Source organism: Pipistrellus kuhlii, unplaced genomic scaffold, assembly GCF_014108245.1.
Source record: "Pipistrellus kuhlii isolate mPipKuh1 unplaced genomic scaffold, mPipKuh1.p scaffold_m20_p_13, whole genome shotgun sequence".
Classification (NCBI taxonomy): Eukaryota; Metazoa; Chordata; class Mammalia; order Chiroptera; family Vespertilionidae; genus Pipistrellus; species Pipistrellus kuhlii.
Window position 1 is genome coordinate 48,709,589 of NW_023425438.1, and position 25,558 is coordinate 48,735,146.

At 50.1% G+C, this 25,558-nt stretch overlaps 1 long non-coding RNA gene across 1 annotated transcript in view; it reads right to left on the minus strand.

The window, feature by feature from the left end:
• Positions 1-18,238: 18,238 nt before the first annotated feature.
• LOC118717659 overlaps positions 18,239-25,558 on the minus strand; it is a 107,086-nt gene continuing 99,766 nt past the window's right edge. The window contains exon 5 of the long non-coding RNA XR_006741472.1: positions 18,239-18,287. This is a non-coding gene — a long non-coding RNA (uncharacterized LOC118717659). The remainder of the gene's footprint in view (positions 18,288-25,558) is intronic.

Genomic DNA, 25,558 nt, shown 5'->3' on the forward strand with positions numbered 1-25,558 from the left:
GCATCATCCATGGCCTGCCTCTCTGCCCGGGGAGGGATGAGGCAGGCAGACTTGCACGACTCCACCCAGGCAGCCACCTGTCTTGTCAGTCGTACAGCAAATGCCGGCTGGCCGGCTCCCCCCATTCCCCCGCCGTGGGCACCCTCAACTCCTGGAGCTCTTGTAAGCAGCTGCCCATTAAGAAGACCTGCATCACAGGCCAGGTGAGCATCAGAGAGGTTGGCACAGGACATGAGCAGGCAGCAAGCAGCTGAGGAATGCTTTGAGAGGCGGGATGACTACGTGAAGGAAAGTTACAGAGGCCCGAACAAGCCCGGCTGGTGGCATGGCTCAGTGATTGAGCGTCGACCTTTGAACCGGGAGGTCAGTTTGATTCCCGGTCAGGGGCTCCATCCCCAGTGTAGGGCGTGCAGAAGCCCACCAGTCAATGATTCTCTCTCATATTCATGTTTCTATCTCTCTCCCTCTCCCTTTCTCTCTGAAATAAAAAACACATTTTAAAAAAAGGCCCAACAAGGAAAACTATTGAGGGCGGCCCGGGCCCTTGTCACGTGCTGCTGAAGGGCCAGATTCATCACCAATCAGACGGGGCATTTCCTCCTTCACAGCTTCAGCCCAGGCTGGCCTGCTGGGAGGGGAATGCCCCACGTTTGCAATGAGAACTCCGCTTTGTGTTTGAGGGCCTGGCTTTCCACCTTCCAGGCCCAACAAGCGCTTAACAAACAAATGAAAAGAGGACATTTGAGTGCATGCACCATGAGTATTATTTGTCATTTTTGTTTCTGTTGTGTGTGTGTGTGTGTGTGTGTGAGAGAGAGAGAGAGAGAGAGAGAGAGAGAGAGAGAGAGAGTGTCAACTGGGTCACAAGTAAAAAATATTTCTTACCGAGGGTTGTGGTTTAAAAAGTTAAACGTTGCTTTCAAGGGCAGATACCCATTCGCTCAGCATTACAAATATATCAAAACGGTCTCTCTTGATCTGGGGGAAAGAAGAGCCTGCGGGCTCGGCACTTCAGGAGCTCTGAGTCGGGGGTGACAGACTGTGGCACAGGGATGGGACGTGGCAGCCACCGTGGAAAAGCAGTCCCGTGCTCCCAGAGGAGGTGGCCGGGCAGGGAAACAGAGCTGGTGGGGGAGGGAGCGGGCGTGTGGGTGACGGCAGGGCGCAGGGACACTGGTGACAGAAATGAAAAGAATCAATGGGACCATATGATGGCTTTATCCTCTGGGACGATCGATTGCTGTCATTTAAATGGGGACAATGAGGGATCCCTGGGTCAAAAGGCAGTTTCATTTTTAATTGTTTGAGGAAACTCCCTACTGTTCTCCACAGTGGCTGCATCAGTCTGCAGACCCACCAGCAGTGCACGAGGGTCCCCTTTTCTCTGCATCCTCGCCAGCACTGTTTGTTGATTTATTGATGGTAGCCATTCTGACAGGTGTGAGGTGATACCTCATTGCAGTTTTAATTTGCATCTCTCTGATTATTAGTGACTGAACATTTTTTTAATATGTCTACTGGATATATATCCCAAGAAACCGGAAACACCAATCAAAAAGAACGTGTGCACCCCCATGTTCACAGCATCATAATTTACAATAGCCAAGATCTGGAAACAGCCCAAGTGCCCATTAGTTAGGAGATAAATGGATAAAAATGCTGTTGTGCAATGACACCATGGAATACCACGTGGCTGTAAAAAGAACGCTTACCCTATGCTAAGTGAAATAAGCCAGTCAGAGAAAGACAAATACCGTACGATATCACTGATATGTGGTATCTAGTGAACAAAATGAAGTGACGAACAGAATAGAAGCAGTGGCACGGATACATGGAGCAGACTGACAGCTGTCAGAGGGGAGGGCTGTAGGGCCTGGACAAAGGAAGGGGAGGTGATTAGCGGAAGAACATGTGTGCAGAGCCCATGGACACAGACAGTGCTGGGGAGGGCCGAAGGAAGGGGTCTGGGGCTGGAAGGTGGGCAAAGTGGGAGAGGGGGGACATCTACAATACTGTCAATAATAAAGACTTTAAATTAAAAAAAAAATGTTGACATTGAAAAAAAGAAGTGGGGGATGATACGAAGGGCAGCACTTGAGGGCCAGTGCTTCTTTGTTCAAGGACTTTTCCAGGTTTGTTAAAATATCCCTATTTGGATTTTCTTCAAGCTGCCGCCTGGTTGACCAGCCAGGCCCATCTCCCTGCTCTCGCCTCGGTTCCTCTCACACTCCCTGCCGAGCACCCAGCCGGGAGCTGGAGAGGAGACTGAGAACCGGAGGATGCGCTTCCCCCACCCGCTCCTCACACCCTGGGGCAGCCCTCCGGGGATTTAGAAGGAAACCAGGGGGCGGGCGTTCTCAGCCTCTTCCTGCTGGTTCCTCCCTGCTGAGAAAGGAGAGGTGGGAGAGCCAAGCAGAGCAGCGAAAGGAGCCCTTTCCTTTTCTCTGGCCCTCTGTAGACCCAGAGCCCAGAGCCTGCCTCTGCTCGCAGTCTCTGGGCCCAGGCGTTGGGAAGGGAGGGGTCAATGTGCAGTGCAAAGGGCCAGGGTGAGGAGCTGGGAATCCACCAAGGGCACCAGCCACATGCGGACACCGTCCTCCCAGCAGAGTCCCCCCACCTTGAGTGCCCGAGGTCCTCACACGGGTGCCCTCGGTGGGGTCTGTCTGCGAAAGCTGGTCTCCTGGGCTCCTGCACACCAGGCCCCTCTCCACACCTCTGCTTCCGGCCCAGTCTCCTGCTTGGAATTCCTTCGCCCTTTCCCACACCCGCCTCAGTCCTGCCTAAGGTTTGGTTAGATCTCAGATCCTCCAGGAAGCCGACCCGCACGAGCGCTCAGAATTCCTAAGATCTCTGTGGCCTTTAAATCTTTCCCGATAAGGGACTTATTCTTTCCCTGGCTTCCGCTTCCCGATATTGTTTATCTCTGAGACTGTAGATTCCCGGAACCCAGGGATACTAAGTCACACTTCTGTGCCTGCCATCCCAGATCAGATACACAATCTGAGTTCAAGCCCCTTCACATTCCTTAATCTCACTGAGGCTCGCATCCTCCCGTAAGACTAGGATAGAAACTGTACCTACCACGTGGAGATGCTGCGGATGTTAAGCAAAACCCTAAGAAAATGTTTAAAGTGTAGAGGGGCCAATTGTTTTTACTATCAATTAGTACGATAGGTGTCAGAGTGCGTTCTTTTTCATTTGCTTATTTCTGTGTATATTCAGTGTCAGGGTTTTACCCATCCTTGTGAGTTTTATTTATCTTTGAAATGTAAACTTCAAAATGTCTCCAAATATCAAGTCAGAACAAAAAGATATTTCAGCAAATATGCTTCTATTTCCTTGGTCCTCCCCATTCTGTTCCCAACATGCCCCGCAGGTGGCTGACCTAGTCCATCTCTGTGTGTTTTTTCTTTCTTTCTCTTGTCAAAGTAAGAAATGGCAAACCTGTAAGAGTTTTTATGAGTTTATTTGAGCCAAACTGACGGCAATTTCTCAATGGGTTGAGAAAATGCTCCAGAGAAAGGCAGTTTTCTGCATTATTTTATACATTACAATCAAAGAGGAGACTGAGGAGTTACATGAAATCCCTAGGTGATAGATTAGGGAGGGGAGAAAGCAAAGCAGGGGAAGCCTCTGGGGTTGCATAAAATGAATAGACAAATGCTTCCTTTATGCAGGTGGTTCCCGGATAGTTAACAGCTCACAATTAACATGATAATAACAACAAGGAGGGGATTTGAGGTCTCTGCTCTGGTGCATGTGGTTATGCTTTCAGGAGTCCGAATAGAAGGAAATTACTTTGATATTCCATAGATATGTTATCAGGTATGTTATCATAAATGCAAAAAAAAAAAAAAGATGACAGGCTCAGTCAAAAAATAAAGATTGACCTTTGTTAGGGAAAAACACCGGCCTAGGACACAACAGCTTTTTTTTAGTATATACTTTAAAATTTTTATTTATTGATTTTGAGAGAGAGAGAGAGAGAGAGAGAGAGAGAAAGGAAGAGAAACATCAATTTGTTGTTCCATTTATCTATGCATTCTTTGGTTGCTTCTTGTATGTGCCCTGACCAGAGGTCAAACCCACAAGGTCCGTGTATCCGACCACGTTCAAAGCTACTGACCACCGGGCCTGGGCCTTATGAGGAGCTTCAGTTAGGAAACTGTCATTTCAGACCGTCCTCTGTGGTCACTTTAGGTCTGAGTCTGTAAGGCCGACGTGAGGGTTGGTGCATGGTCCCCTTTCCATCTACTTCTTTCTTTTTCCTCCTCTCTGGGATATTCTCGAGCCCGGAGTTTCAGGCCCCTTTGCATGCGCTGCTGGGAGGCGCTGGAGCAGGAGCTCCGGGACGGGTTAGTCACGGGGAGGGTGAGCTCATGTCTCCACGCGGCTGGTTCCACCAAAGCACTTGCTCAGGGTCACCCTGGCTGGTAATGGGGCCGCAGCCCAGTTCCCGCTCCTCTGGAGGCAGGGACTTCACTGCGCCCCCCTGTGGCGGCCGATCCTCCTACAGTGGGGACAGGCCGGTTGCCTGCGTGTGGGATGCAGTTTTTAAGGCCACCTCAGGCTGCACCCTGCGGGTCCCACGGGATGGGCAGCCCCCTCGTGCTCCTCCCGTCACTTCCTGGTGAGATGTGAGGGGTTGCACTCCTGGGTGCTTCTCAGTATGACCTCCTTCCAAGGAGGAAAAAACCCGAGTAAACAAAGGTTCCCAGCCACAGGCCGCAGGGAGGTGGGCAGAGGAAGCGGGCGGGAATTCACTGGAAACGCAGTGGACGGAAGGTCTGTCTCGGAGTCGCGCTGCCCACGGCCAGCTCCGAGGCTGACTCACTGCTCGGAACAGGAGTGTCCTGTGCTCCGGACGCCGCTTTCTCCAAACAGGATCCGGGGCCAAGGAAGGAAGCGCAGCAGCCGGGGCTGGCAGACCTGGAAGCCCACGCCACCACACAGATTGCAGCTCGATGTTTATTTTAAAAAAATATATTTTATTGATTTTTTACAGAGAGAGGAAGGGAGAGGGATAGAGAGAAACATCGATGAGAGAGAAACACCGATCAGCTAGCTGCCTCCTGCACACCCGTTACTGGGGATGTGCCCGCAACCAAGGTACATGCCCTTGACCGGAATCGAACCTGGGACCCTTCAGTCCGCAGGCCAACGCTCTATCCAGTGAGCCAAACCGGTTAGGACAAGCTCACTGTTTAATATGAAGGGAGACCTGGAGTCAGCGTCCCAACCCAGGCCATGGCCATGTGGCATTTTGCAGCCAGAGAAGCAGTTACATTTAGGAATTTTTGCACATGGCTGTCTCTCCCGTCCACTGCAGCCACCCTGCCTGCCCTCCACCCCATCTCACCCTAAGGGGGCTTCACGATTTAGGGTCCCTGTTGCCTTGCAAGTTATTTGAAACGGCGACCCCTGGACTAGCAGCTCCCAGGTCCTTCCCACTCTGGGGCTCCAGGAGTCTATCCGCCAAGAAACAGATTCTGAGCAGTTAGAAGAAACAGGGCCAGCACTCTGCGCTGGGGTGAGAAGCAAACGGCCCTTGGTCCCAGGATCCTCTCCCAGGTGAGCGTGGCAGGGTGCCGGGGCCCAGCATGGGCCAGGTAGGACCCACACAGCTCTGGGAGAATTCAAAGCAGCTTTTTTCACAGCCTCCCAGAGCGCCCTGTTTCTCTGGGGCGGCTGCTGCCAGGAAGTCGGCATCGGGCCATCCTCCAGAGGGCAGCCAGGGGCAGGTACCATCTGCCCTGTGTCCTAAGCAGGCGGCTGGGAAAGTGGTTCTCGGGCCCTGGCTGCCCTCTGCCGGGCACACTCTGCCACTGCTGCGGGGTCGGAGGCGACAGGAAAATCCAGCGGAAAGGGGGAGGACGGACGAAAGGGGGCCTTCGCTTTCCTGCCACCTTCCCAAAGGGCGTGGCCTCTCAGTGGTGTCAGTGTTTCTGAAGGTCTCTAGTAAGACAGTTTCAGGGAAGTCTCTGTGTTTAACCAAAATGATTTTTCTTAGGGCCTGATGCACCACGCGCTCAGTAAATATTTATTGGATACATAAGTAGGTCAGCTCTTTCTTGCGGGAGAAGCTGCTTCGGGTGTTGTTCCGAGAGCAGTGACAGCTCTCATGCCTCTTCTGTAAATTCCTCTGTGACAGGTGCTTCCGCAGGCTCTCCACAGCCAGCTGCCTCTCCCAGGCGTCGCTGCCAAGTCCTCCCACTCCTCAGTCCCCCGCTCCCCACCTGTGTACTTTCAAATCGTGTCAGAATCGTATCTCTCTCACTCTCCTTTTCCCCCTTCCTTTCCCCCCTCCCATCCCCCTTCTCATATTCTCTCTCTCTCTCTCTCTCTCTCTCTCTCTCTCTCTCTCAACATGTCCTCTCTCTCTTTTGGACACCCGATTCTCATCTGGCCTTTAGTTAATTGGATTTAGAGATATTCTCTCTTTCCGGAAGCAGCCAAAGGTCCGTCTCCCTGACCCACCCCCATAAGAGCCTGTCATTGCCGAAACCGGTTTGGCTCAGTGGTAGAGTGTCGGTCTGCAGACTGAAAGGTCCCAGGTTCGATCCCGGTCAGGGGCATGTGCGTTGGTTGCGGGCACATCCCAGGTAGGGGGTGTGCAAGAGGCAGCTGGTCGATGTTTCTCTCTCATCGACGTTTCTAGCTCTCTCTCTCCCTTCCTCCTCTCTGTAAAATATCAATAAAATATATTTTAAAAAAAGAGAGTGCCTGTCATAAGTAAGACGGGCCAGTAGGAAGGGCAGACCTCCGGTTTCCAGGAGGGAGAGTCTGGGTGGGCCTGGGCAGCCTGGCTCCCACGGGGCCGCTCAGCAGGATGCTCAGTAAACAGCAGCTTTTCCTCAGGCCTGTCCCAGGTCTCCATCCCATGACCTAACGGCTGTGGCATTCTGTACGTTTTGTCCTGTGCCTATTTCCCATACAACTTGTTTTTCCTAATTAAAAATAGGGATCTAACTCTTTTTGGTTCGTGCGTAAAATATAGAGATTTTAAGAGTGTGAGCAAAAGTTGATTCAAATCAGAAGCCCCCCATTAAGCAGACAGAAAGGAACTCGGAGGAGCTGGGCGAAATGAAAGACTTACATAGGCAGAAGGGAGGGAAACGAGTCCTAATAGGCAAAGAAGGTCACTTTCCTCAGGGAAGTCAGGAGCTTCCTGGTTGACTGGTTTGAGATTCCATTTCTGGGAAAGCGGAAACTAATTACTTCTTGGCTGGGATCTGGGGTTTGGCATCACTGACTGTTTTGGGCTATTGTCTTGTTCTTAACAATTGGTAGGGAAAATTCAAAGGGCTGAACAGCCAGTAAAAAGTTATGCCCACTCTCACTCTCCCTCCCTTTCTTTTCCCCCAGAAAGCCTGCTGCTTTTTCTTGTGGATCTTTGTGAACACCGGGCTCCCTGGTGCCCCAATCCACCGGGTGGGGCTGTGACCGGCTCTGGGGAGCTTCCAAGCAGGTGTTGGGGTGGGGCTGCTCCCCTCGTTTGTCCGGGCCGAAGTTTAGGGCTCTTGACTGGCTTTAATGACGTGTTGCCAGAACACACCTGTGGTTCTGGTTCTGGGTGCGCTCTGTGGACCCGCGGTGCCGGGGCGGCATCACCTGGGAGCGTGGCAGTCCTCGGGCCCCGGCCCAGGTCCGTGGGGTGAAACTGCAGGGTCGGAGCCCAGAAGCCTGCGGTCTAACAGCCCTCAGCATGGCTCCGCAGACACGCTCCCTGATTCACATGCTGTCAGCCATGGTCACCACACATTCTCTAGTCTTACACAATTTTGAAAATCTTCTCCAAATTAAATTCTAGGCAAGAGATACCAATTAAATGTTAAGAAGTAAGCGATAAGTCTTATAGCTCAATCACCTGAAAATGAAAAGCAAGTCATTTGATCCTCTGGGCCTAGACTGTTCCACCTGTCACGTAGAATATTTGTTTATCCTGATGGCTGACCTGGTCCCAAACTCCTTCCCTAAACTCCATTATTAAAAAAATGGCAAAATTTGGACATAAGTGAGGATTAATTTAAAAATGCATAAAATAAGTTATTAGTGCACTGATAAATAGCAATATATACTTCTACTCCTCTTTACCCTTTTCAGAAGCGAATGCTATTGATGGTTGTCAGGCTGTAGTCCAGGTAGTGGGTACATCTGTGCCAACACCAAACAATCAGAAGAAAGTTTTTGGCTTTAACCCACTGTGCGCCATAAGCATCTTTAGATGCAAGCGATGGACCTTCCCTGCACATCACACACACACACACACACACCACACACACACACACACACACATATATATATACACACACACACACATATATATATATATATATATATATATATATATATATATATATATAAAGTTTTCCTGAAGTGGCAGCTCTGATCAACTTTAAAATCATTTTTCGTGAAATTTTCGGCTGAAAATATTCAAGAACACCCGAATTGTGAGTACTATACTTATTTTTATAATATTCATTACAAATTGATTTTTTAAAGTTAAATTCAAAATATCATGGCATGTGAGGATGGTTTCCGTTTTGGACGCGTGGCAGTTAACTGGTTTAATTTACAGACAAGCAAACCGGCTCAGGGCCCTCAGCGTCTGGCCTGGTAAGCACCGGACAGAGGAGGTGCGGCCTAGGCTGATTTCACTGCGGATGCCGGTGCTTACTGAGCCTCGCCCTGAGCACTGTGACCCAGGGGGAGACAAGTCCCAGCCTGAGCCCATCGCACAGACACTCTGCTGGCCTGGGCTGCAGTCTTACTTCCTGGACTGGGGAATGAGGTCTATTTTGATTAGAAAGGCCAACTGGAGTCTTTCAAGGGGCCTCCTACAGCCACGATAATAATCTAAAACTAATTCTCTGCCCTAGGGCACATTGCAGACATTCGTTGCTCACAGAGGTGTGGGGTGCAGGCCTGGAGATTTGCAGCCTCTGTGCTGTCACCTGGTTGGTCAGTGTAAAAGGCAGCGGTGCCGGGAATGAGGGTAAGAGAACACCTATTCTGGGTGTGGACCTGCTACCCTGCCCACAGCACTCTGCAGGTTAGGGGTGGCACCTACACTCTAGAGGGGTGGCACCTACACTCTAGAGGGGTGGCACCTACACTCTAGGGAAGGGACTATGCAGAGCACTGCAGCAGGGGTGGGGGTCAGGGGGCCACCTAGAACCCTGCCTTCTATCCCCCACAGAGCACGGCCACAGCCTAGCGTGGGAGCCACCATCATCCACTTGGCTGTCATTTGGCCCCTCTGTTTTGGTGTCACCTGCACAAGGACCACAGGGACTGGCACCTCTGACTAGTCTTATCTCTCTCCATATAAGCAGTATGCCGTCTAAGTTGGGGAAGGGAGCTGGTTGGTTTGGGAGCACTGTCCTGTGGTCCAGGTGTGACACCTGGCAAGCAGCTGGGCATGGCATGGCTGTTCTACAGGGCTGGCTCATGCAAGCTTAGAGCAAGCCATGGGCCCATGAGGTGAGGCAGAGCCAGGAAACAGGGTCAGAGGCTCAGAGAAGCGGGCATGCTAGAGGAGACTCCTGAGGACAGACAGCCACCAGGCGCTTGTCCCCAGGAGGAACCTGGAGAACATCTGTCTGCCCGAGGACCAAGGCATGTGCTGTGAAAGGGGCTGCCAGCACCAGCGAGCAGCTCAGTGGCGGCTGCTCTCTGGACCAGAGCTGCTGGGGGGACACGCTGTCACAGAACTGAGCTCCTGACCCTGAGGGGCGGCAGGGTCCTGAAGTAACAGAAGCCAGGCGACAGCACTCGGTGCCAGAGACAGGTGTGTGGGATGACTGGAACATGTGGCAAGAGCGGAGGTCACACCTGGCGGCCTGAGGTGTCTGTTTCCAGTGAGGACTGCAAGATGGTGACATACACCGTGCTCCTGGGACAAGACAGAGCTTATCTCTAGAATAGGGGTGTCGAACTCAATCAGAGAAGGGGCCAAAATCTAAAATCCAGCCTAAATCGCAGGCCGAATGGTTTACTGAACAGTCATAAACTGTCATTGTGATGGAAACGCAGCGGAGTGCAGTGATGACAGCCAATTGACCCAGTCAATTCCGGGTCAGGGTAGGTGCCCAGGTTGTGAGTTCAAGCACTGGTAGGGAGCATGCAGGAATCCACTGATCTCACATCAATATTTTTTCTCTCTCTCTCCCCCTCTTCCTTCCCTTCTCTCTCTCTCTAACATCAATAAAAAACATATTTAAAAAAACAAACAGGATTACAAGGAGGAAATGCATGATGCTACCACTCATGAGATATTCTCCACCTCACTTTGACAAATTGGATCGTGATGCTACCATACTGACTAAGCTCTGCAACCAACAAGCTTAATTTTGGGGGAGAAATAGAACAACAGCTGTGAAGTGACACTGTTTTGACTCTCACATAGAACGTTTACAGAAAAAGATTCTACAGAGTATATTTCACCAAAGGACTGCTGTCTCTCTCTGACTGCACTACAATTAAATTAGAAAGTATTCACCGACAGAAAATTAGAAAAATTTTGGAGATTCATGAACTAACTTCTAAAAAACTCATATGCCAAAGAAGAAACCATAGTAGAAATCGCTTAGTGTGAAGAAATGAAAAATAATGACAATATACTCTATCACAGTCTTTAGGTATTTATAGCCTTAATTGCTCATGTATCCCACTTGAGAGGTTGTATTATAAAAGGACAAATAAAACCACAGAAACCAAAACCTTACTATGTTCCCTAGTACTGCTTTCATTGTTCATGTGCCAGGCCTTTGGATCCAGCAGATCTTCAAGTTACCAGGATGGGACTCCCAGAGCTGGCACCTGGCTCACTGTGGGCGATGACGGGGGAGGCACGCTCACCTCTACCCCAGCTCCGGGACCGGGATACCCTGGTTGTTGGTCCAATGGGTAGAGGAGAAGGTCTTAGCCCTGAAGACCGTGATCCCAAGACCGTGCCAAGGCTGAGGGTCTAGTGGGCCATCATTCTAAACTTTGGATGGGCGGGACACTTTCAGATGGGATGGTAGATGGAAGAATTCAGATGGGATGGTAGATGGAAGAAGTAGTGGGTGCCATTATTTGGTCTCGTGTGTCTCATTCACACTCCCGCTTGAATTCCATGTTTTGAGGTAGCACTACCCAGAAGCCCACTCTGGGACATCAGGCATTCAGTGAGCCTTTGCACAGCGGTGCTGGCAGAGGCACAGCCACCTCTATCATAATCTGGTGGTATCAATAATCAGCAGGTATCAGTAATAAGCCTCGGTCCCCTCCAGAATAGAATAGAAGAGGTCTGATGGAACCAAGTTTCCATCAAACGACTGGCTGGTATCCTCCCAGAGATGGCACCAGGTGGTGGCAGATAAATGTTGAGCCATGCCAGCCTTGAGGAGAGGGAGCCCACACTGCTGCTCAATGTAGCAACCAAGTAAGCCCTGGAGTTGTACCATACGGCGGCCACGAGAGGCCCCAGCTAAGCCCTCCTGTCTCGTGGGCTCTTGATTGAGTCTTCACATGTGAGTGTCCTGGTGGGCACTGACAGGAAAGTCTTCGTGCCCACATCTGGTGCCTAGTGCATAGATTCCTCCTGAAGCGTCTTCCTCCGAACTGCTGTCTCTAATCTTCCCATCTTACCCCTGGGTCCCTGACCAACTAGCCGAGCCATTCATCGCAGGCCAGAATTCCATATACATACCTACACCCTCACTGATATTCAAAAAGAACAATTTGCTAAATTAAATACTAGCATAGGGAGTACAATTACCAGTTAAATTGTAGGGTTCATAATTTGAATATGAGTCAAGTCACCTATACTCTCAAGTGGAAATTTATATCAGCTTAATCCACTTCCAATAAATATAGTGAAATGATGGCTCTGGGCAGGTAACAGTCAATTGGAGTGTTGTCCCATACACCAAAAGACTGAGGGTTTGATTCCCGGTTAGGGCACATACCTAGTTAAGGGTTCAGTTCTGAGTTGGGGTGCATATAAGAGGCAACCAATTATGTTTCTCTCTCTCTCTTGCTTCCTCTGTCTCCCTTCCTCTCTCTCTCTCTCAAATCAATAAACATTTCCTAGAGTGGGGATTAAAAATAATTAAATGATGTAAAAGATTTGAAATTAAATTTAAAAAATAAGAAAATGCTACATAAAGTAAGTTACTAAAATATTGATGAAGGAATGGGAATAGCTGAGGTATGCATTTTCTTTCCAAAGAAGTGGATGGTGTTGGTGTGATTAGACTATTCCAGGCAACACTGCAAACACTTGACATGGGTAGTCAGTTTGAATCCTGCCAACAATCAGACAAGCAAACTCAGGGAGTGTGAGAATATTGCCTCTCCCTCCCCCCAACTCATTCCCTCTCCCTAGAAAAATCCTGGAAAAAAATGAGCACAAGAATCAGATCCTGGTCTCTTTCAAAGCTTGTGCTCATTCCACCGGAAGTTACACTGTAGATACTGGCTGGCACCTGCCCCTAATGTCTAAGGAGCGAAGCGGCCCATGGTCAGTAGATGGGCATACTTTGGGCTGGACTTCAGTTCACAGCAAGTCCAGTGAGACCCTGGACTGATCTTATGTCCCCATTCACATTAGGCATCCTTCACTGACACAATTTCCACATTTCTTCGTCGACCCAAATAAGGGCTTTTGTGAAGGGACAGACCAAGTGGAAGCTCCTAAAACTGCTACCTTCCCCCTCACTACTGAGATACTAAACCAAAAAGTGACTCCCTCCCCAGGGGAGTTCCCACCAATGGGATCCCTTCCAGGGATCCTCGTGTCTTCTTAAGCCTGGGCACATGGCCAGACCTGCCAGGAGCCCCGGAAGGTGCTTTTTTCTGGGCCTACCAGAGACTGCTGGCCTGCTCCACACTCAGCTCGTCTGGACGGGGCTGCTCGTGGTCTCTGCACAGCGCCAGGTGGCTCGGCTGGCGGGTCTAGGTTGCCATGTGGGCTCTGCTCTACCGGATCCCTCGCCCTCCACCAAACCAGCCGCTGCCACAGGACAGTGGTGCAGGGTGAGATGGAGCAGAAGGCACCAGACCTCTTGAGGCACTGTCCTGGCACGGCCTGGGAGTTAGATTCATTCAGGTGTGGTGAGGCCAACGGGTCAGGAGACGCAGTTTGTGCCCTAGCTTGGTTTGTCTCCGTGGATAAAGCATCGACCTGCTGACTGAAGGGTCGGTCCCTGGTTCAATTCCTGTCAAGGGCACATGCATGGTTGCAGGCTCCATCCCCAGTAGGAGGCCTGCAGGAGGCAGCCGATCAATGATTCTCATCATTGATGTTTTAATCTCTCTCCCTCTACTTTCTTCTCTGAAAATCAATAAAAATATTTTTTTTAAAAAAAGAAAAGGCAGTTTGTTACTCACAGTTCCTAGGAGGAGGGGGCACACTAGGCTGCAGGGGGACCACAAGCAGAGAGGAGGAGGGAAACTTCAGGGAAGGTTTTTTTTTTTTTTTTTTTTTAAGTACTCCACATTTTTTTTTTTTTTTAATATATTTTATTGATTTTGTACTGGAATCAAACCCGGGACCTTTCAGTCCCCAAGCCGACGCTCTATCCATTGAGCCAAACCGGTTTCGGCAGCCAAACTGGTTTCGGCTTCAGGGAAGGTTTGATAGAAGGAGTGGGTGAGACAGGGTAATGGGGCTAAGGAGGTGATAATTGGCTAGCTGGAGTGATTTTAGCAGGTCACAGTGTGGGGTGCCCCAGTGGTCTGTGCCTGACCCAGGCAGCTGGGGCAGATGGACTGGGTGGATGGATGTGGGGCGCTGGTGTTTCGGGAGTGTAAGAGTAGAAAAGGCAGGGGGATGGGCTGGTTTGCTATAAAAGGTGTGCTGGGGGCAGGGAGGGTGTTCCCTGTCCCAGAGCTCCAGCCATCAGCTGGCCTGAGTCCACAGGCCCCAGAAGCCAGGACATCAGACACAGAAACCAGACAATGTGGTAACACAGACCCAGTCCTGGGACTTTGCGTCCCCTGCATCCTGTTGGCCAGAGCAGGTCACAAGGCCAGCCCAGATGGATAGGGGGGAGAACAGATTTTCCTCTGGGAAAAGCGGCCGTGCCTTTGCAGACGTGGGCAGTCTGTGGGGGTGGCAGGAGGCCTGTAGCGATTGCTGCAAACCTTCCGTCACGGGACCCAGAGATGCACCCCCAAGGCCCCCGTGCTTGGACGGAAGGGAGCAGCAGGGCAGGAGGCAAAGGGAGGCCTTGCGGGCGTGCTGGCTTTCCCCGCGCCTCCCGCTCCCCGCACCTTTAGGAAAGGCTCCAGCCCTGTCGGGGCGCCCTGACTGCAGGGAGAGCGGAGGCCTCTCTACCCCAGGGCAGCGCCTGGCCCCAGGGCCTCGGGCAGTGGGTGTGGGGGGTGTGGACCGAGAGCAGCAGCGGTTTCCTGGTCCGCCTGGGGTCTCTGAGTTAGGATCCAGGGCGCTCCCAGCCCCACTCACCCCGGAGGATCCTGTGGACACCAGACTGGTGTCCGTGGTGCTGATGTACAGTTTGGTGCGGACACTGAAAGCAAGTCAGCTCTGAAGGGGTTGGTGGGTTTTGCTTTACTTGCCTTGAGTAAACTTCTAACTGGGCACGAGAAAGTGCCATCCTTTCATCTGAACTGGAAGTAAAAGAATAAACTTGTTACAGGCACCCTCACTCACTTCCACTCTGCATGATACCAGCCACTGCCATGCATGAGCCAGCAGGTGTCGCCAGTGGCCAAGAAAAGATGAATTCCCTCTTTCCCTTGGATCTGATTTGACACTTTTCACTACCCCTCTCCTGTTCTCTTACATGAGAACATAAAGCAAAGATTGGAATTTTATCCTGAATAACAAGTTATTTTACATAAAAATAACAGAATTTATGAAACTAATTTACATCACCTTTCCAACTTGAGAAGTTATAGAACACTTTTGCTATTGAAATGAGTGCTTCTTTTTTTATTTTAATATGTTTTTATTGTTCATATTATTACAAACGTTCCTCCCCCCCCCCCCACCATTGCTCTCCTCCACCAGGTTCCCACCCCACCCTCTGCCCTTTCCCCACTCCCCATTGTCCTCATCCATAGGTGCACAGTTTATGTTCAGTCTCTTCCCACATCCCCCTCTCCCCTTTTCCCCAAGAATCGTCAGTTCACTCCCCTTCCATACCTCTGATTCTATTATATTCAACAGTTAATATTGTTCATCAGATTTTTTTAATTTCCTTGGTTTTTAGATTCACTTGTTGATAGTTACGTATTTGTTGTTCATAATTTTTATCTTTATTTACTTTCTCTTCTGAAAGAACCCCCTTCAGCAATTCATATAATTCTGGTTTGGTGTTGATGAACTCCTTTAGCTTTTTTTTTTATTAGTGAAGCTCTTTATTTGACCTTCGATTCTGAGTGATAGCTTTGCTGGATAGATTATCTTTGGCTGTAAGTTCTTACTATTCATCACCTTGAATATTTCTTGCCATTCCCGTCTGGCCTGCATGGTTTCTGTTGAGAAGTCAGCTGACAATTGTATAGGTGCTCCTTTATAGGTAACTACCTTCTTTGCTCTTGCTGCTTTTAATATTCTTTCTTTGTCTTTTGCTCTTGGAATTTTAATTATGATGTGTCTTGGTGTGGTCCTCTTTGGATTCCTTTTGTTTGGAGTTCTGTGAGCTTCCTGGACTTGTAAGTCTAATTCTTTCACCAGGTGGGGGAAGTTTTCTGTCACTATTTCTTTCAGTTTGTTTTTGATATCTTGCTCTCTCTCATCTTCTGGGACCACCATAATTCTGATGTTGGTTTGCTTGAAGTTGTCCCAGAGGTTTCTTACATTACCTTCAATTTTCTGGATTCTCTTGCCTTCTAGCTTCTGTGGAGGAGTGTCTTCTGGTTCTTTATGTTCCAAATCTTTGATTTGATTCTTGCGATTTTCCATTCTGTTTTTAGGACACTGTATAATATTTTTTATTTCAGACAATGTATTCTTTATTTCTTGTTGATCTCTTATCATTTCTTGTTGACTCCTTATTAATTCTAGTTGATCTCTTTTCATATTCTCATAGGTCTTATCCATCTTTTCTAGGAAATTCTTGAAAAACCTTATAAGCGTAGATTTGAACTCTATATCCAGTTGCTTTTTGTCCTCCATTTCTTTCGTTTGTGATCTATTTCGTTGTCGCATTTCGCAGTTACAGATGGGATGGGATTTCACGGTGGAGCCTACAGCCTTGGCTTCTGTCAGCCCCGTCCTATGCGACTCCTGAGACTCAGGGTCCTTCAGTACTCGCTGCAAAGCACCTCTGAGAGATAGGTGCCCTCGATTTTCGCCTGCTGCCAAACAGTCTATGCTCTCCCCCAATGAGCCCAGTATTGGGGTTCAGTTCAGTTGGAAGTGGAGTTGGAGGTGGCGTTCAGAGCAGACTGGAGTCCCAGTCTCCTTCCGGCCAGGGCAATCCCGAGGCACAGCCGACCGTCCCTTCTCTGTGCGCAATGTGCGCACTGCCGGGACTTCCTTTCGCTGCTTCCCTGGGTTCCGCCTTACAGCCCAGCTCCCTATGGATGAGCCTGAGTCCCCTGGGGCTGGCCTAGAACTGGGGTTCAGAGCAGTCAGAACTGGGGCCCAACACAGTCGGAGTTTTATCTCCTTCCCACTAGGGAACGCCAGCCAGGCACTCGGCCTCCCTCCTCTCCGGCTCCATCCTCTCCGCGCGCCGCGTGTCTCCATACCTTGGGCTTTTATAGCTCCTCCGCGCTTCCTTCTGCTTTTCTCCTTGCTTCTCGTTGTAGAATTTCCAGTCAGTTGACTTTCCTGTAGTTCTGGGTAATGTCCATTTTATATTTTAGTTGTATTTTATTGAAATTGTTGTGTGCGCTGCGGCTAGGTGTTTACCTGGGCGCAGTCGTCTTGGATCCCGAGTACTTCTTTATTAAACCTAAGCCTTGTCCCAAATAAAAAGCATGCTGGCTGAGTAAGCTCCTTTTGGAACAACTGTAAATTCTGGGCAATGTACAAAAAGCAATTGTCTGAAGGAACTGAAAGCATTGGAAAGCAGGCAGATACTAGAGAGGAGTCTGAAGTCGTTAGTCTGTTGGAGGGCTTTCTCTTTATTTCCTCTCTTTTTTGCTCTTCTGTTTCTTTCTCTGGCCTTGGTGTGTTACTGGAACATACTCTCGCAGACCCTCTGAATCATCTGCAGTGCTGTGGATCTGTGTCCAGCGTTTTACTGGTTGCTTAGGGTGTTCCCTGTACACACATAATTCACCAGAAAGTTTTAAATTTCAAATCATTGGTTCAGATGAGTCCAGTCCATCTGCTTTCTGTTTCCCTAAAGAGACCTTTACTATGATGCAAGGGCATAAATCATTTACAGGTGAATGGAGCTGAAACTTCCCCCCCGTTTTATTTTTATTTTTTTAAAATTACTTTATTAATTAAGGTATCACATATTTGTCCTCAACCCCTCATTCCAATCCCCCACCACTCCCCTCTCATGCCCCCACCCTCCTATTGTCCTTGACCACTGGTTAGGCTCAAATGCACATAAGTCCTTTGGTTGATCTCTCTCTTTTATCCCCACCCACCCTTTGAGGTCCAACAGTCTCACCCATGGCTCCTTATCTCTGGGTCTGTTCTTGTTCATCAGTCTATGTTGTTCACCATTTTTCCCTAGATGAGTGAGATCATATCCTACTGGAAATATATTTATAAGAATAAAAAATGAGCCGAAACCAGTTTGGCTCAGTGGTAGAGCATTGGTCTGCGGACTGAAAGGTCCCAGGTTCGATTCCAGTCAAGGGCATGTACCTGGGTTGCGGGCATATCCTCCGTAGGGGGTGTGCAAGAGGCAGCTGGTTGATGTTTCTCTCTCATCAACGTTTCTAGCTCTCTATCTCTCTCTCTTCCTCTCTGTAAAAAATCAATAAAATATATTAAAAAAAGAATAAAAAAATGAGACAAGCAATAATCATTATGCTGAAAGGCATATGAATCAGTCTGTAGTGAGTTTCTTTCTGGACAAACAGTTCTTTTGAGACCCAATTTCAATGTCAAACAGTTCCTTATGTGTATATGTCAGCAATGATATTTCAGTTCTGGATGGTGAACAAATGGTGGCAATGCAGGTCCAACCCTCTCCAGTTTGGTCCTGGACAACCTGCAGTGACATATAGCTGCTGACTGCTATTATGGCAAGGAGTTGTCAGAGTCTTCTATCTCTGGACTGCTTCTCTTCTGTCTTCATGGTTGGAGTAGTCCTGTCACTTCCCCTCTGTTGTCAGAATCCACATGGTCTCAAAGTTGTTTTCTGAAAATATACAAATATATTCTCGGCCAAAAGTTAATAAAGGAATATTTTCTATAAAATTGACTTGGGATCCTTTTTCATTTTGCCCAAATGATTTTCCTCTGGCTTGTTTTGACACCATATGCATTTTTCATGGGGTCCAGTTTTAGTTTTTATTGGTGACTTTAGTTTTCTTAGTATTTCAGGTTATTGGCATTATCAGGTCCAATTCTTTGTCTCCAGATCTTGGAATATTATTTGAGATTGAAATGTCTTTTATTCACAAAGTATGACAGTTGAAGATAAAGCTTTCTCAATTAAAAAATGGGCAGAAGACCTGAACAGAAACTTCTCCAAAGAGGACATAACTTCAGAGAGCATAGGATGTTTCTTATTGCTAAGTGTCTAATGGGGAAACTGAGGCATAAATACCAATGCTCTCAAACTTTGCACCACTGAAATACACATATTAACACCACACAAGTTCTATGGAACAGGCATCTGGACATGGTTTGGTTGGGTACATCTGCCTCAAGGTATCTGTGAAGCAGGAATATATTTCAAATGAGTCTTGATTGGGGACAAATTTCCTTACAAAATCACTCACATGGTTTTCGTCAGCATGCAGTGTGGACTGAGAACCCCAGTTCATGCATAATGAAATGGTACTCCCTCAGATTTCTCCTATGGGCATTCTAAATAGGACAGCTCAAGACATGGGTGCCTACCATCTTAATTCCAGATATATGACAGACAGAAAAGACAAAACGTACAAAGAGAAAGTGAAAGAAAGGCTGAGAGGAAGGAAAGGACCTCAAGAATGAGAGAGAGTATAAGAGAAGTGATAGGATCTGACATACCATCCCCTGGGATCGACGCTATGTTGTTCAGAAGCCAGTTACTGTGCTCTTAGCGGACACACAAGGATGTCCCCACCAGGAGGCTGGACTCTATGAAGTCCAGCCACTGTGAAGGCCCCTAACCCCTGGGCCCACATAAGACACTGGCTCTGATGCTAAGTGTAAAAAGACACCACTGCGAGGTTTTAGGCCATGGGTGACAGGCACTGAATTTCCTGTCATTTCAAACCTTACAGGTGCAGATGTGAAAATGAGGCCCACATGAGTAGTGACTTCCCTGAGATCTCAGGCTGCACCTCAGGCCTGTTTTGTCCAGTGTCCCATGCTGTGTGCTACTCATTCTTGTCACACTTATACACGTCTATGTTTGTTCATCAGATTTTGGGGACGCCAGCCCACAGGTGTTAGGGGCCTTGTCTCATCTACACCTGATGACTTCCTATGGAAATGGTGTCTAGCATCATCCCCATTGGGCAGCTCTGCAGACTGGGGGATGCCCTGAGTGGCACAGAGGCTTCCTCAGGGCACAGAACAAGTAAGGAAAAGGAGGTATGAACGCAGCTTTCTCTCCCAAGCCGGGGTCCCTTACACATTCCCAGAGAGCTGGGGATTGGGCTGTGTTGGATACTGGGTACTGATTAGTTTCCAGGTATGGCGATAACATGGGCCCGGAGGGTGAGGGGTCAAGAGCCCATGGGGCCATTGGGTGGCTCTGATTGGAGGAAGGGGCACAGGTCGTGGAACCTTGAAGGGGTGACCTCACTTCCTTGCTGAGAGAAACTGGAACCATGGTAACCAGGTACCCACATTCTGAAAGCAACTGCCTTTGCAGCTCACTTGAGTGGAGAGGGTCAGAAGACAAGATGTCTCTGTGTTGCTTCCCATTCTTCCGAGGCTCAGGGCAGAAGAAAGCCCAGGCTGAGAGATGTTTCTCTTGGTGTAGAAACAGGCGCAAGCGCCACCACAGATACCCCAGGCCCTCTGGCAGGAGGCACCCACAGGTAACTGAGGGCAGCCGGGGCCAGATCCATCCAGGCCAGGCACCAGCTGGAGTCACACCTAGGAAGCCCCATACCTCTTACCCCTCATCCCTGGTGTGTGTGTTTGTGTGTGTGTGTGTGTGTGTGTGTGTGTGTGTGTCGGGGATGGTGAGGGACAGCATGCATGAGGGACTCACATCCTGTGCAGGAGCAGGTGGGTTGGTGTCAGAAGCCTGGAGGGTGTGTCATGTGAATGCTGTGTTTGGAGATCTGCTACCTGCTTGTTAAGATGGTGTATGAGGTTGGTGGAGGGGAGGTGTGTATATTCAAGGGGTCTTCAACTTCACTCCCTGCCTGGAGAACTTTGCAGATGCCCCTCTCTGCCTGATCTGGGGAGCAGAGTGGGTGGCGGGCTTCTGTCCAACTGGCACTGGTCCGGTGCCTCCCGTTCTGGTAGTGGGCTCTGTCTTTGCAGAGCTCCAGTGAGGACGGCATAGAGGAGCTGGCAGACGGGTTCACCTATGCCATCAACGGGTACAAAGGACAAGTGCGTCAGGCCGGGAAAACAGTCCAGGGCCAAACGGAGGTGAGGGCTGGCCCACACCCAGGATCCTGTGGTGGCTGGGGTGGTACCAGAAGTCTGACTCAAACTAGGGGCCTCCAAGATGTCACAGACCCACTCCCAAAGAAACCTGTACCTTCAATCCACCCGACCAGGTCCCTGGGAGGGTAGAAAAGCAATCTTTCTTCATGTTTTGCTGGGATCCTAGAGGAGGCATTTGTTGCTGTCTTTTCCTTATGCTCCTTTCAATTCATTATCAACTCCCTTCCCCCAAGTAACCTGTGGACTGGTCCCGGCTCCACTGTCCTTGTCGACCTTTCCCAGGCCTTAAACATCCTCCCACTTGATAGTGCTGTGTATTTTAAAAATAGAGGGTTGTGGGTAAAGGAGGGATTGAGGTCTTGAATACTTTTCTCCGCAACCTATCACCTCACAGAGGACGACAAACCATTGCAGTGAGGCCAGGTCAGGAGCTGTGGCCTTACCCAACTCCATATCATCCCAACAGGGGCACAGTTTTCATCAGTGATTCAGGCTTTCCCTGTTGCTAGACCTTGACACAAATCAACGGCTGCTAGCTCAGCAGGGCTGCCAGGAACATCCTCCCTGTGTCCTGATAGACGAGGTCTGCCATGACACAGGACCGCAGACTGGGAGGGAGGTTCCTGAGGCCTCCTGTCGCAGTACCCACTCTGTCTTTGCAGAGCTCCCAGGAGGACATCATTGAGGTGCTGGCCCAAGGACCCGACTACACCGCCTACGCGGTCAGGGTGCAGGTGCACCAGGCTGACGACACAGTCCAGTGCCTGTCAGAGGTGAGAGCCGGCCTCGAGGGTCTCCACACCCACAACCCCAAGAGGACCTGGCAGTGCCCAGACACACACTCAAATCTGCGGACTCCCCCTCAGGGACCGTCCTAGGACTCTCCCTAGACTCTCCCACAGCCCCATGACAAAGAAACCCGCACCCCCACTCCTCCCACCAGCTACATGGGAGGGTAGAAAGACACTCCTCACATATTTGTAGAAATATGAGAGAGAAAGAGAGATGTGCTTTGCCTTCACAGTAGACTCCATCAACTCGTGGGCATTTCGCTGATGTTGTTGTTTAAACTACCCCTGCCACTCAGTCCACAGTCCTTGCAGAACTTGGCCAATAGCAGATGTCCTTCCCACAGAGATGCAGCCCTTCAGTGCTGTTGGACATGGGCCTGATTCAGTTTGGCTGCCATATCAGCACTGCTGCCCAGAGCACTGAAGTGTGTTGGAATGGGCTGTGTTAGGCTGATCGGGCTGCCTTAACATAGGACCACTCTGGGTGGTGTCAGAAGCAGACATTCATTTTCTCACTATTCCGGAAGCTCGGAGTGAGACAGGAGGCTGTCAGCAGGGCTGGTTTCTCCTGAGGGGGTCTCGCCTCAGCTTGCAGATGGCCGTCTTCTCCCTGTGTGTCACATGGACCCCCCTCTGCACTGCCATGTGTCCTCCCCTCCTCTTCCTAGGACACAGGTCACACGAGATTAAGACCCACAGCACTGAGTTCACTTCACCTTAACTGCATGCTTGAAGACGAACACTCAAATGCGGCCACATAGTGAAGTTCTAGGGGCTGCAAATTCATGGGATTAGGGGACCCAGTTCAGACCACAGTACATGTAGTATCCGCAGCTGGAGATGGACACCCACTGCTGGAAGAAGGACGTGCACATGGAAACTTTTCATGGCTGCAGGTGGCTTCCAAATCCAAAGGGCGGAAGCAGGGACGTAGACAAAAGCAGTTTCTGATGATTGCCCCTGCCTTGCTCCCAGCCTGGCCCGGGGATTTCTCACTCATTGAAATTTTCACCTGTCCTGTCCGATGCCAGGTTGTCCAACTCTATCACAGTGTTCCTTCATTGGCAATTGCCTCATGGCTACTTTGAGTCACCTGTTCCCCTGTCAGCCACCACATAGATTTTCTCCTTCCCGAGTCCTCTGCTCAGATTACTGCCTGGTGATCACCTTGCTCCAGTCTGCAGTCTTCAAGCATTTGCCACCTTGCAGAATCTGGGATCTCCACAATGAGGTTCTCAAAAATGCCCTTTAGTGTAAAAGGATGAAACATGACTTTCTCCTTTGAAGTCAATGGTTTTCATAGGCCACGTCTACCGTGTACACGGTTCCCACGCTGGGGAGCGACAAGGCTCCCACACACTTTCCACCCAAGTCAGGAACAGATAATCAATCGTCCATTACCTGAGAGGGAATGTCATGTAGGACAGGTCCCAGTTCTGATCTGCATGCCCTTCACCAGACTTTTGATATCCTTAAGCCTCTGTGTTCTCAGCTCTATAAGGGGAGGTTTCTAGAGGACTCGTAGGGCCCATGCTCTTCATATAGACTATACCTACAGGAAGGTTTGCTGTTCTTTAGCTAAGAAAGAACATGTGGGTGGAGGAGGGGGAAGATGCCTAGAAGGTGACATTTGTATGAACATGCACAGAACTTAAGTGGCACTTTGAAGACCTAGAACGTCCCTCAGCCTGGGTGCTCCTGCCCCTCCTCTTGCACACGTCCCTGTGTGGCTGGGACCTCCCGAATGAGCTCCAGTCCTCAATCCTGTGGGATTCTCGGTCACGCCGCTGACTCGATGTCCTCACTTGTCCCTCCCAGGGCGCAGCTGAGGTAACTGGTAACCTACCTGAGTCCTGCTGGATGCAGGACCTCCGTGAAGGCACCTTAGAGCAAGTGGCCACATCCATGGTACCAGCTCTCCTGGGGGGAAACGTCCCCCGGGTCTCCACTCTGGCCTTCTGCAGAGCCCAACAGTTCCTGGAGGAGCTGTTAGCTAGGTGAGCTCACACTCGTGACTCTGCCCTCTGCAAGCTGTGCGTCTTGAAAATGTCACCACATCTTTCTGAGTCTAAGTGTGCTCCTCTGAAAGGTGGGGTGGTGAGGGATAAGCCTCATAGCACTGCTGTGGAGAAAAGCCAAGGAAGGTCCTACCTGCTCCCTGGCTCTTCAGACAGGGTTGCCGGATGTGTGCCGGTGGTTTGTGGCAATGATTTCACTGTGTCCCTTGGAAAGAACTCTGACTCACCCAGCGGCGGCCTGTGGCATCACAGTTGGGAAAAACATAGGGAAAGCAGCCTGTCAGTCAGTTGGAGATTTCACCTAGCTGGTCCTCAGCCTTAGTGTAGCCACATGGGGGGTCTCGGGCGGGTAGCAGGGGCCCCAAGCCCACTCAGGTGGATGGGATGGTGCTGGTTGGAGTTTATTTACTCAACAATGTGTATGAAGCTCCTACTGCAGGCAAGCAGGTTTGGAGACGCTTAGGCCGACTCAAGGAATGAAGCAGACACAACCCCTGGGCCTCAGTTCTAGGCAGTGGGTCCCGCAGTCACGCTGTCCATCATTCACAGGTCCTGTCCACCGTCCATCAGAGCTGATGCCGTCAAGGTGCTTTCGACATCTGCAGGCACACCTCCTCATAAGGACCAGAGTGACACACCGCAGGACCAAGTCATAAAGTGAGTGGTCTCTGCGTCCAGAAGGAGGCCCCCCTGTGTCAGCAGAGTGGGGACTGTGAGTTGGGGGAACTGCCTGGCAGAACCCTGATCTTATACACCTTCTGATTCCCATGAAAGGCCTGAACTCTGCCGGCTTCTATTCCAGAAGGACATGAGTCAAAGAGGACAGAGGATGGGGTCCCTGTTCTTGTAGTCCCAGAGAGGACGCTGGGCTGAGTTGTGCCTCAGAGTCTCCTTCCCCCCAAGACCCATAGTCCTCTGTCTGCCCCTCTCTCCATCCACCTCCACTGACCACCGTGGACGGCTCAGAACAGGATGGTGGTGAGCAGGCAGCTCAGGAGTCTGTCTCAGTCCTCAGCCCAGATGCCCATGGGCATGGAGGGCTGGGGTGGGCAGTGTACAGGACATTCAGGAGAGCTGCCAGTGGGGAGAAGAGTCTCACACAGACTCCACGTTAAACCTGCTGGATCCCACACCTGCTACAAACAGAACAGCCACATAGGGGCTGGGTTTGGCGTGGGGCTGTGCCCTGGATATGAGGGGGACTGCATAGAGGCTCAGTCCCAAACAAGAGTGCCATGGGAGGGTAGAGTAGAAGGAAACACCAGAACTCTGACTTGACTGCCCACCTGCCTCTCCCCAGGGTCATTGCTTCGATGGTCGGGACCTGGCTGGACCACGTCCAGGGTTTTGGGCAGCCCCTTCCACTTGCCTTGTTGGAGGTAGAGCAGGCCTTGGTGCCCATCAAGTCCCCTGCATCACAACTGTTGGGCCAAACCCAAAATCTAGAGCTGGAGCATACTGAGCCCACCGAGGCAACACAGGAAGGTGAGGGGGACTGATAACCTGGGCACATAACCTGGGGAGGGCAGGCGTATGGGCTGGATTTCCCTTAAAGGCGCTGGCATCTTTCAGTGGAAAGTAACGGGAAAGCCAGGTGTGTGAGAAAATATCTCTGTCTCTCTCTGTCTCTCTCTCTGTCTCTCTCTCTCTGTCTCTCCCTATCTCTCTCTCCCTCTCTCTCTCCCTACCTCTCTCTCCCCCTCTCTCTCTTACTCCAGGTCTAAACCCAGAGCTCCGGAGCTCTCCAGAGCCAGAGGAAGGGGCTGCTCAGGAGCCAGAGCCTGGTCCGGCCATTCGCACTACCATGGCGCGGCCTGGCCTGAGGCAGTACATGAGGCCATTAAGGAGACAGGTGCTGACTCTGCTGGAAGCCTTCTCTGCTGCTGTCATGACAGTTCTAGGCGATTATCTTTAATAACTAAGAGGAATAAACCCCAACTCTATATTTATAATAGTAAATAATGATAATGTCCAATAGTACCTAGCTATTTATGTAGACTTTAATCCATTATATTAAGTACTTTCTTGAATAAATAGAA